Here is a 12,583-nt window from a genome sequence, read left to right on the forward strand (position 1 = left end):
GAACCTGAGGATTTGAGGACTAAGAAGGAAGTGGAATTCTTGAACATGAAGCAAGAGAACCGTTCAGTGGCCGAGTATGCAGCAAAGTTTGAGGAGCTTTCGAGATTCTGTCTGTACATCAATGCGGAGGATGCTATGGTTTCCAAGTGTGTGAAGTTCGAGAGCGGTTTGAGGCCCGATATCTACCAGTACATGTGTATTCAGGAGATCCATGATTTTGATACTTTAGTGCATAAGCAGGGGCGTAGCCCTTCATTGACAAGGGGTAGCCTTGGCTACCCCAAAAAATATATTAATCTTCAATTAGTTGGTATAAATTTATATTCGGCTATCCCAAATAATAAACATTGAGCTACCCCAAACAAATTCAGTTGCTGAAAATTAACATAAATAAGAAAGTCAATACATTATTACATGATTGATAGATTTATTTATATTAGTTTGATACTTACTTAATAACAATTATAGAAAAAAAACCTTTTCAACCGTAAAAATTAAATTAAATGGACTGAGTTTCTTGCAAATAACCTATTTGTTTACATTGGAAAAGACATTATTAATCAATTTAGTAAACAGTCAATTATGCATAAAATTGACTTCTTGAAATGCATTTTATCCAACTAAAAACATTTTTTTTTTGTAAAATTTTAAAAAATCGAGACAAAAATTGAATAACTTTTTTATAAAGACTAAACCTAAAAAATTATAAACTACGGGACCAAAAACATTCTTATCCTTAAATTTAATATATTTGTTTTAAAAATATTTTATCGTTACTTTATATTTGGCCTCTGCATAAAAATTTTGCTAGCTTCGCCGCTGTGCATAAGTGTCGCATGTTTGATGATGCTGGAAAGGCTAAGGTTAATCACTACAAGGCTCAGAATGAGAAGAAGGGCAAGAGTCATGGATTTGGGAAACCGTAGAACAAGGACAAAGGCAAGAAGAGAGAATCTGGTGGAGGCTCTAAGGTGAATGTGGCTGAGGTGAGGTGCTACAAGTGTGGCATATTGGGTCATTTTGCTAATGATTGCAAGGGTGGTGAGAAATGCTACAAGTGTGGAGAAGCAGGTCACAAGGCTTTTGAGTGCAAGAAGGAGATCACTTGCTAAAATTGTGGTGAGAAGGGGCATATCAGTACTAAGTGTACCAAGCCGAAGAAGGCGGCGGGGAAGGTGTTTGCATTGAATGCGGAAGAGGTGGAGCATCCGGATAATCTCATCTGAGGTATGTGTTTTATCAATAGTACTCCTTTGATTGCGATTATTGATACTGGTGCTACTCATTCTTTTATTGCGGTTAGTTGTGTTGAGTGTTTGGGTTTGGTTGTGACTCCGTTGTCTCGAGGGATGGTTATCGACACCCCGGCTAGTGGTTCGGTGACTACTTCTTTTGTGTGTGCTAAGTGTCCCGTTAGTTTTGGCAATGTTGATTTTGAGTTGGATCTTGTGTGTCTTCCGTTGAAGCATATGGACGTGATTTTCGGTATGGATTGGATGTTGACTTTTGGTGTTAACATTAATTGTTTGACCAAGAGTGTAACGTTTCCTAAGCCAGTAGCTGAGGAAGGTGGTAAGTTCTTGACCGCGGAACAAGTAAGAAGTCTTTGGAGGGCAAAGCTAGTGTGTTTATGATTTTTGCTTCCTTGAAGGAAAGTAGTGAGAAAGGTGTTGGTGATTTGCCGGTAGTGCAAGAATTTCCAGAAGTTTTTCCAGACGACATTACCGAGTTACCGCCGGAGAGGGAAGTTGAGTTTGCAATTGATTTGGTACCTGGAACGAGTCCTATTTCGATTGCGCCGTATCAGATGTCAGCATCAGAGTTGGGTGAGTTGAAGAAGCAGTTGGAAGAGTTACTTGAGAAGCAGTTTATCAGGCCGAGTGTTTCGCCGTGGGGAGCTCCAGTGTTGTTAGTTAAGAAGAAAGATGGAAGCATGAGGTTGTGTGTGGATTATCGGTAGTTGAACAAGGTGACAATCAAGAATCGGTATCCGCTTCCGAGGATTGATGATTTGATGGATCAGTTGGTTGGTGCGGAAGTGTTCAGCAAGATTGATTTGAGATCAGGATATCATCAGATTAGAGTAAAGGCGGAAGATATATCCAAAACTGCGTTCAGAATGAGGTATGGACACTATGAGTATTCTGTGATGCCATTTGGAGTGTCTAATGCGCCAGGTGTTTTCATGGAATATATGAATAGAATATTTCATCCTTTTCTGGATCGTTTTGTGGTGGTGTTCATAGATGATATTTTGGTGTATTCGAAGTCTGAGGAAGAGCATGCCGAGCATTTGAGGATTGTGTTGGGAGTCTTGAAGGAGAAGAAGTTGTTTGCTAAGTTGTTGAAGTGTGAGTTTTGGTTGCGGGAAGTGAGTTTCCTTGGTCATGTGATTTCTAAAGGTGGCATTGTCGTGGATCCGTCGAAGGTTGATGCAGTGTTGCAGTGGGAATCACCTAAGTCTGTTTTTGAAGTTAGAAGCTTTCTTGGGTTGGCAGGTTATTATCGGAGGTTCATTGAGGGATTCTCTAAGTTGGCGTTGCCATTGACGCAGTTGACTTGGAAAGGACAATCGTATGTTTGGGATGCTAAGTGTGAGAAGAGTTTCCAAGAGTTGAAGAAGAGGTTGACTTCAGCTCCAGTGTTGATTTTGCCGAATCCGAAGGAATCGTTTGTCGTGTATTGTGATGCTTCTAAGATGGGTCTTGGTGGTGTGCTTATGCAGAATCGTCAGGTTGTGGCTTATGCTTCAAGGCAGTTGAAAGTGCATGAGAAAAATTATCCGACTCATGACTTGGAATTAGCAGCTGTTGTGTATGTGTTGAAGATTTGGAGGCATTATCTGTATGGTTCTAAGTTTGAAGTGTTCAGTGACCACAAGAGTTTGAAGTATTTGTTTGACCAGAAGGAGTTGAATATGAGGCAGAGGAGATGGTTGGAGTATCTTAAGGATTTCGACTTTCGGTTGAGTTATCATCCTGGGAAGGCGAATGTTGTTGCGGATGCTTTGAGTAGGAAGTCGTTGTATATGTCTGCTTTGATGGTGAAAGAGTTGGAGTTGATTGAGCAATTTAGAGATTTGAGTTTGGTTAGTGAGTTGACACCGGAGAGTGTGAGATTGGGAATGTTGAAGCTGACAAGTAATATTTTTGAAGAGATTAAGAATGGTCAGAAGGAAGATTTGGAACTTGTTGATCGTGTGGTGTTGGTTAAGCAAGGTAAGGGTGGAGACTTCAGATTGGATGAGAACGGTGTTTTGATGTTTCGCGATCATGTTTGTGTACCAAGTGTTCTTGAGCTTAAGAGAAGGATTTTGGAAGAAGGTCACAGAAGTAGTTTGAGTATTCATCCAGGAGCGACTAAGATATATCAGGATTTGAAGAAGTTGTTTTGGTGGCCTGGAATGAAGAAGGATATTGCAGAGTTTGTGTATGCTTGTTTGGTTTGTCAGAAGTCTAAGATTGAACATCAGAAGCCGTCAGGTTTGATGCAACCGTTGTTTGTGCCAGAGTGGAAGTGGGATAGTATATCAATGGACTTTGTTGGAGCGTTGCCGAAGACTGTTAAGGGTTTTGATTCTATTTGGGTGATTGTTGATCGGTTGACGAAGTCGGCACATTTTATTCCTATCAAGACCGGTATGTATGTGGCTAAGTTGGTTGAGATCTACATTGAGCAGATTGTTAGATTGCATGGTGTTCCTTCTAGTATTGTGTCGGATCGGGATCCGAGGTTTACTTCCAAGTTTTGGGAGAGTTTGCAAGCTGCTTTGGGGACTAAGTTGAGGTTGAGTTCTGCTTATCATCCCCAGAATGATGGTCAGACGGAGAGGACTATTCAGAGTTTGGAAGATTTGTTGAGGGCTTGTGTGTTGGAGCAAGGTATCAGTTGGATCGAATGTTTACCGTTGATTCAGTTTACTTACAACAACAGTTTTCATTCTAGTATCGGGGTGACACCGTTTGAGGCTTTGTACGGTCGGAGGTGTAGGACTCCTTTGTGTTGGTATGAGTCAGGAGAAAGTGCTTTGTTAGGACCGGAAGTTGTGCAAGAGACGACCGAGAAGGTTAAGATGATAAAAAAGAAGATGAGAGCGTCTCAGAGTAGGCAAAAGAGTTATCATGATAAGAGGAGGAAAGACCTCGAGTTTCAGGTTGGTGATCATGTGTTTTTGAGGGTGAATCCTGTAACTGGTGTTGGACGTGCTTTGAAGTGTCGAAAGTTGACTCCTCGTTTTGTTAGACCTTTTGAGATTGTTGAGAAGGTTGGAGTTGTAGCGTATCGGATTGCGTTACCGCCATCTTTGTCGAATCTTCATGATGTGTTTCATGTGTCTCAGTTGAGGAAGTATGTGTATGATGCGTCCCATGTGATTCAAGTGGATGAATTGGAAGTAAGAGACAATTTGACCGTTGAGACAATTTGACCTAGAGGTAACAGGGTTAGAATTCAAACATAATTCACAATTTTTCTCTTTACCCATTTTTTTGAAATTGATTCATTGAATCTAATTGTTGTAAATTCGTGCATAATTGTTGTTGTTATGTTTGAGAACATGATTTGCATGATAATTGGTATGTGAATTAACATGTTGAAATGTATAATTGTTGGTAAAATGTGTTCTTGATCAAATTTGATGAAAAATGAAGTTGTGATGTTGAATTGTGCATGAATTTGTGTTCATTAGTTGCTGTTGATGATTGTTGAACTGTTAGAATCGAATTGGTGTAACTGGAATCGTTATTTATGGATTCATGAGGAGATTTGTGGTTATGTTGGTGTTTTGAGAAAATTTCATGATTTTGATGAAATGATCCAAATTGTTGTTTCTAATGCATGATTCATGTTTGTTTAACTGTATTGAACCTATTTTGACCCATAAACACTTTCTGGAACTTGGTTTGGGAGTTGGGGATTTGAAAATTGGGATTTTGGGTGAAAATGGTGTGTGTTTTATCTTGGTTTTCGGGTGTCAAACATTGATTACGTTTGAACCTTTTAAACCGGTGATATCTTATTTTTTCTTGGGAAGGGAAAAAGTAAGCAAAACCCTTGAGAATCGAGGTCCGGGAGTTGTTTTCGCTACGGGAAGGTGTTAGGCACCCATAACGACTATAGTAACCTATAGGAACCGTCTTTAATTTCTACGCGCGCGCTTTATTTTTAAATGCTATTTTGAAATGTTATTTACACCTAAAAATTTTGCTAAGTGAAGAATTGGAGGGAGAAGAATGTTTTTGGATTTTTATTTTAGTTGAATTGAAGGAATTTTGTTCCTTGCCTACGTACCCGATTAAGGGATCAAATCCACCGTAGTTCTCTTTCAAAAAGGTTTTTGTTTTTGTTGGTTGATTTTAAGTTTGAAAAATGGAGTTTGAAGAATAGAAGGAGGCCTCAAGGGCATGAGATTGGAAAATAGTGAGGTTGAATTAGTGAATTGCAAAAGAAGTCAAAGTTTGATTATTTTCATTGAAATTTGATTAAGAAAATGGAAAAGAAAATACAATGGGATATTGGATCCCAAGGTTTATTTGGAAAAGATTTGAGTGAAGTTGTTCACATTTGTTTGAAAAATTGATTTTTCCTAAGTTTAAAGTCCTAGGCATACATCTAAACATACAATCCTAAACATACATCTAAACATGCATATTCTAGCTACTTAGTGATGTGTGTGCATGTGTCGGTGCTTGTGTCGGTGTACATTTTTAGAGTCCATTGTCCTTTACATCATACCCTAGATACATTCTATGGCCTCTTTGCCAAGAAAATAAAAGCATGAAAGTAAAATATTACAAAAAAGCTCCTAAATGTTTACATTCTAACTTTTGGTACAAATTAAGTGGCAAGAAAGGAAATAGAGATGAAAATGGGATGCAATGATGATGCTTATGGTGAATATGAAATATGAAAGGAAAATGGTTAGTAGCATAAGGCAAATATCAAAGAAGTGAAGTAAGAGAAATATTAGAATGTAAAAGGTAGAAAATAAGTGCAAACATGGCTAAAATTTGTTCATAAAATGCAAGAACCAAGTGACCTATAATTCTCACATTCCAATTACATTTTAAAGGTTTAGAAACAAGTATTGGAATGGGAATTAAGGCTACATGGTTTACTTGACATTTTAAAACAAGTTTGAAGCATATTTGCATTATTTAACTACTTAATGACTTGTAAGCTAAGTAACCTACCAAAATTCACAATTATGCAACAAAATTAAACACAAACAGTAGCTAAAATCCTATGGAATCAAGTAGCTAAAACACCAACATTCATCAAGCCATTTGGATCAAAATCAAGCAAAAATCCACTTATTTTTAGCACAAAATATGACAAAAATAGCAAGAAAATTGACACCTAATTTTTTAACCAATTTTAACATGTGAAAATTATCACAAAATGCTACAAAAATATCAAGAATCCTATGTGAATTTTTTAGGAATTTTTTAAAGGTTTTTAGGACTAAAAAGTGCAAGAAAGTTATTAATTCTAACAAAAACAAGGAAAAAAATGCTTCAATTATTTTTCACAGGCTTTAGCACAAAAAAAATACCACAAAAATGTTAAAGAAACTATCAAGAACACATAGAAAAAGATTTAGGAATTTTTCAAAGGGTTTTAGGCAAGGCAGTGGTGTAAAAATCAAAACACAGTGTGAAAATAGCAACAAAATGAAAGAATACGAAATCAACAGCAACAAAAGGCCCAGGCCCAAGGTCATGCATGGATCTGGATCATCCATCAGCTATACAGCCATTGGATTGATCCAGGTCCAATTTTGACCAAGATCCAAAGGCTGAAAACGCACAAGACATAGTGAAGCAAATCTAGCACGCATCAGGACCATACAGCTCATAACAAAGACAGATCTAACGGTCTAAACATGAAGGAGCATAGAGAGAACACAACACGCGCGCGCGTGGGATCACAAAGCACGTATATAAGCAAAATCAAAGGGAAGTTCTCATAACTCTCACTCCTTTCTCTCTCTACAATGTTCCTAGAGAGAGAGAGTCTGCAGACTCTCTCTTCTCCGACCTAATGCCGGTCATCTTCAACCTTTTTCCGACGCGGTGGCCGGCGGTGGCGCCGCCGCGTCGGAGCCCTAAACCGCCCAGAACTTAGACCTAAACACATGTTTCTAAAGCTTTTTCTCTCCTCTACTCGATTCTGAGGCTAGTTTTCTAAAAAGACTCATGGATTGTCGTAGATCGGGAAAGAACTTGCGGCTTTTTGAATCTTTATCATTTTTTTAAAAGTTTTTTGGAGAAGAACGTTCTATGTCTCCCGATCTACGCCATTCGAAGCAGTAATAGAGGATTTAACGAAAGGATGATGAGTTAGGACCTTACCTCTGTTTGATTCGGAGATTTGAACGGAGGAGCTTGAAGTAGAGCTTCGTTGTTTGTTTCTGATGAACGTTTCTTCGTTGCTTCGGACAGATGAACGTGTTCCTCTTCTTTTCTTGTTCGGTTTCGAATCTGATCTTTCTTCTCCTCTTGTTCAGTTTCGAATTCGATCTTTCTTCTCCTCTTCTCTCTTGAAATCTTTCTTGTGATCACCTTACGGTTGGAATTGCAGGAAGGATACACAGATTCGATGATGATGATTCTTTGAAGAATCTCTGAGAATCTCTGAAATTTGAAACGATTTTGTTAAATCTTGATGCAATTGATTTGCGAATTTGAGGCTGTTTGATTCGTTCTTGGTGAAATTTGTTGTTGAATGATGAAATTGATGAGGAATTTTACACGAATTTGTGTGGATTGTGTTGTTGAGAAACGGTTAGGGTTTTGAAGATGATGAATGTGTTCATCATATTCTTGAGCTTTTTCTGGATTTTGTGGTGTTTGATCTGCGTGAAAGGGAGAGAGAAAAATGGAAACTGTTTTGATGATGTGTATTGTAATGATTGCTGAATCTGACTTTGACTGATGAGTTGGCTATTTATAGCTGATGTGTAAATTCCTGGACCAATTGGACACTGCCATGTGGCATAGCTTGTAACAAACTTTGACTGCCTTGTAACTGCTTTGACTTTGGGGTTTTTCTGCAAAATATGACAAACAAAGGACCAATTTGCAAAAATACTAAAAAAAAGGACAAAAAAGGACTATAACGCAAATATTAGAAATTTAGGACTAAAATTAAAATAAAATTGAATTAAAATTGGTAATTGGAAAATAACGTAAAGTGGAACGTCTAAAATTGACAAAACGGACTAAAACGAACCAATGGCCTGAATGAGGTACTTTAAAGTACCTCTCTGCCGAAATTTCGTGTGAAATGACCAAAATGCCCCTGGGGGCTAAAAACGACTAAAAATGACTCAGATGAAATTTTGAAAAGGATTTTTATCAAGGAATTGAATCAAAAGTTTATACAAGCGAATTAAAAGACTCAGAGACAATTTTTAGAATTTAAACAGTGACTTGACACTTGAAATGACCAAAATGCCCCTAGGGGCAAAACTGACTCAAAAATGACTTCAAATGCAAATTTTGAACTGGATTTTGACATAGAATTGAAATGAAGACTTATTCAAACTATTTGAAAGGACTCAAACAAAATTTTGAAAGACTGAGAGAAATTTGACACAGGAAATGACTAAAATACCCTTTTATGTGAATTTTGCAAATAACATTGAAATAAAATGCAGAGAAAGATGCAATTGATCAGAGACATATCAAATGACTTGAAATGCAAGAAAAAAAAAGAATTGATTAGTATTTTTAGGTCCAAAATTAGGGTATAACAGTGTGAAAACCCGTAACTACTGCATAATTTCGTAAGAACGGCGCTAATAGCGAAACTGTCTGGACAATTTTCGCTAATGGCGAAAATTTCGCTAATAGCGAAATTGTCTGAAGAATTTCGCTAATAGCGCATATTTCGCTAATAGCGAAATTGCCTAGAAACAGTTTTTCTGTTTTGTTCGTTTTGAGCTTTGGGGGACCAATCCAATACTTCTAAAATGTTTCTTTGGACTTAATTAACATCTGTTTATACCTTTAATCCTACTGGAACATGATTTGAATTGGTTTGGGCTTGAATTTGTGAAAATCGTCTAACTTTTGTAAAAACGGTCCAAACGTGATTTTTCCGAAAACTCGTTTTCTTCCGGAATTTGAAGTGGGATTAGAGTTATATAATGTTTATATGATTTCTAAAATTGGTTGTGAGTGGTTTCATCAAGTTTGAACTTGTTTTGCTTCGAAAATGGAAAATTTTGTGAAAAGTGATAAAGTGAGACGAACTTTGTGTTTTTCTTGAATTCGTCGTATTTGGTTGATGAAATGCTTATGTAATCTTTACTGCATATATATGTGACTTGTGAGAACACATGACATAGGCAATTGAGCTTGTTTACTTGGTTTTGGTTTAAATGCTCAAATACTTGTAATATTTTGACTTTGAGAGACGAACTTGATTAAAGATGATTTTTGAGAACCTATTGCTTATCAACCTTTTATGAACAAATTGATATGACTATGAAATGGTGTATGAATGGTTATTGAGTGATGAATATGATGTTTGTGATCATATGTTGTATTTGTTCCTTTATTTGGATTGTAAAGAATTATATGGAAATGTGGCAACTATATGTCGATTTATGTGGAGATGATTGGTGATGTATATGTGTGTGACAACTATATGTTGCTTGTATCGTGAATGTTGTTGGTGATTGTATATATGTTATGTGGAGGTGAATTGTTGATGATTGCATATATACAAATATTGGTGATGTTGAGGTGATTATTGTTTGTGTGAACATATGCATTTGTAGTTGAGTCATATGTTCATGCATTCATGACTGATGGTGGTGGATTTTATATCCAAGACTGATGGTGGCGGATTTTATATCCAATTGAGGTGAGTACGATGTTTTTGTTGCATCGAAGGTGACGACCTTGAGGTATTTTGGTACCACATGCATCTAGATGAGTCTAGAGCCATTGCATAAACTGTTGGTGAATTGAATTGCATTGAAATGTGTTTGGTGATTGACTTGCTAATTGTAATTGTGGATTGAATTGTTAATTGTTAATTGTTGATTAACAAGGTGAAGTTGTGATATGTGTATAATACACTTATTTAGATGAACTTGGAATGGTGATAAAGAATAATATGCATGTGTTGTAAATACTTGTGGTTATATGTATGAATTGTTATTCTTGAATATATTCTTTCATTTCCAATGTTCATGATAAATGCTTTTTCGTGGATTATGATGATGTAATGTTAACCCTCAGTGGTTTACCACCTACCTTTCCGTATGGACGGGTAGATGGAGTGCAGGATGCTTAGTTGTTTGCTTGATGATGCTGAGGAGTGGAGTTCCTCTTTTATATACAAGTGTCTAGATTAGGGCTCTGATCTAGGATAGTTCTTGCATGTTAGTTTTATTTTGGACCATGTATTTTGGAGTTGACACATTAATTGTTATTTGAGATTTGGAGAATACATTTGTATTATGTTGAGATTGGGAGATGTTTTATGAATGATATGTATGTCCGCTGCTATGTTGTGTAACATGATCTTTATGCATGTATTTATGTGGTTTGATTCGAAGACGTAGCATCTATTTCTAGAATATGTTTGTATATTCGCGCGTTTTACCGCTTATTAGAAATAGGGTGTTACATTTTTGGTTTATACCTACATTGATGTGTGCTTAGAAGATTTTTGGCTTATCCTTTACTTTGAATATTCATTTAGAAAGGTTATAATAATGAATGTATTGCAGGTGTGAGTGTGTGACTAATAACTAACTATTAGAGAAGCCTCATAAAAAAGTGATTTTTGCTATAATCTCTTTAGATAAATGGTTGCTTCTATGATGTCATGATGCACAGGTTTTGGTTGCTGCTAAATTTTGTAAATTTTACTAATCCTTACATTCTTTCATTTTATACAGCTTGTTCATGAAATTGTTCATGTGGATCATTTGTGGAACCAACTTGGTTCCCTCACGCATTACATAGTACTACCTCATCTCATGTAATGATTCGCTTCATATTTGTCATTGAATGATTAGTTGGAATGATAAATAGGAGTGTTTGCATTAATATGCTTTTTTGTGATATGCTTTTATAAGGCAGTTAAATATGCTTGACATATCTAGGTACTCTGATTTCTTGTCTTATCTCTTGAATCTTGTAAGTGATATATTTTTTCTTTTACTAAAAGTCTTCCTTGTTTCTTAACCTAAAGAATTTTAGGAGCGTATAAGTCTGAGCAATGTCATGTATTGATGGCAGTTCCTATTCTGGTTTAGTAGTTGATATTTTTCTGTTCTTCATATAGTTTTGTTTTTCAGTTATGTATTACAATCTATGTAATTTTGTTTGAGTACTTTGGGAGAGTTACTGATAGAAAGACAAGTGATCAATGGGGGATTTTTTTTGAAACTCAGGTTCCTCTTTCGCTTCCTCTTTTAATGCTTTTTTATCAAGTTCTATTGTTTTGTGACTTAGCATCATGTGAACCTTATTTGATCTATGTGTACGTGTGTGTGCATGTATTTGAGAAGTTCAAGAACAGCATAACATTAAGGAGATAAGGAGGACCATACATATGTAGAAGAGATCAAAGATAAACTCTACAACATAATTGAAGAGCTTAAGTTTAGTTTATACACATTCATTTTTTTTAAAGAACTTTAGAAACATTCATGGTTGCTGGACTATATTACACATTGTAATATTACAATTTATGTAAAAAAATTATTTATATTAGTATTAATAATTGTTATTTAGGTGTGTTATTCAGTTTTTTTTTGTTAAAAAGTGACTATTACGGCAGTTCAAACTGCCACTATGTGCAAGATTTTTTTTCTTAAAAAATGACCATTACGGCAATTGAAACTGCCACTATGCTCAATTTTTTTTCCTTAAAAAGTGTATATTGTGGCGGTTAAAACCGCCGGTTTAACCAAACGTGTATTACGGCAGTTAACATGGCGGTCCTTCTTAAACTGCCGCTTTAAACCTTGTGACAGGCAAAATTTCGGCAGTTTTGAAACCGCCAGAAATGTACATAGTGGCGGCTAGAGCCGCCGGAACATCCAAATTTTAGCCGCCGAAAAATACACATTTTTTTATAGTGTATCATGATAAGAGGAGGAAGGATGTTGAGTTTGAAGTTGGAGATCATGTGTTTTTAAGTGTGAATCATGTAACCGGTGTTGCACGTGTTATGAAGTGTAGGAAGTTGACATCGCTTTTTGTTGGACCGCTTGAGATTATGGAGAAGGTTGGATATGTACCATATCAGATTACAACCATCGTTGTCGAATCTGCATGATGTGTTTCATGTATCTTAGTTGAGGAAGTATGGGTATGATTTGTCTCATGTGATTCAAGTGGATGATTTGGAAGTAAGGGATAATTTGACCATTGAGACCTGACCGGTGAGGATTGAAGATCGGGAAGTTAAGCGCTTAAGAGGAAAAGAGATTGTATTGGTGAAAGTTGTTTGGGTTGAACCAACCGGTGAGAGTGCTACTTGCGAATCAGAGAGTCGTATGAAGGAGTCGTATCCAGAGTTGTTTTCTTCAGGTAATTTTCGAGGGCGAAAATTC

Source organism: Medicago sativa, chromosome 5 (assembly GCF_051527215.1).
Source record: "Medicago sativa cultivar Bolivia chromosome 5, Bolivia_mono, whole genome shotgun sequence".
NCBI classification, from domain to species: domain Eukaryota; kingdom Viridiplantae; phylum Streptophyta; class Magnoliopsida; order Fabales; family Fabaceae; genus Medicago; species Medicago sativa.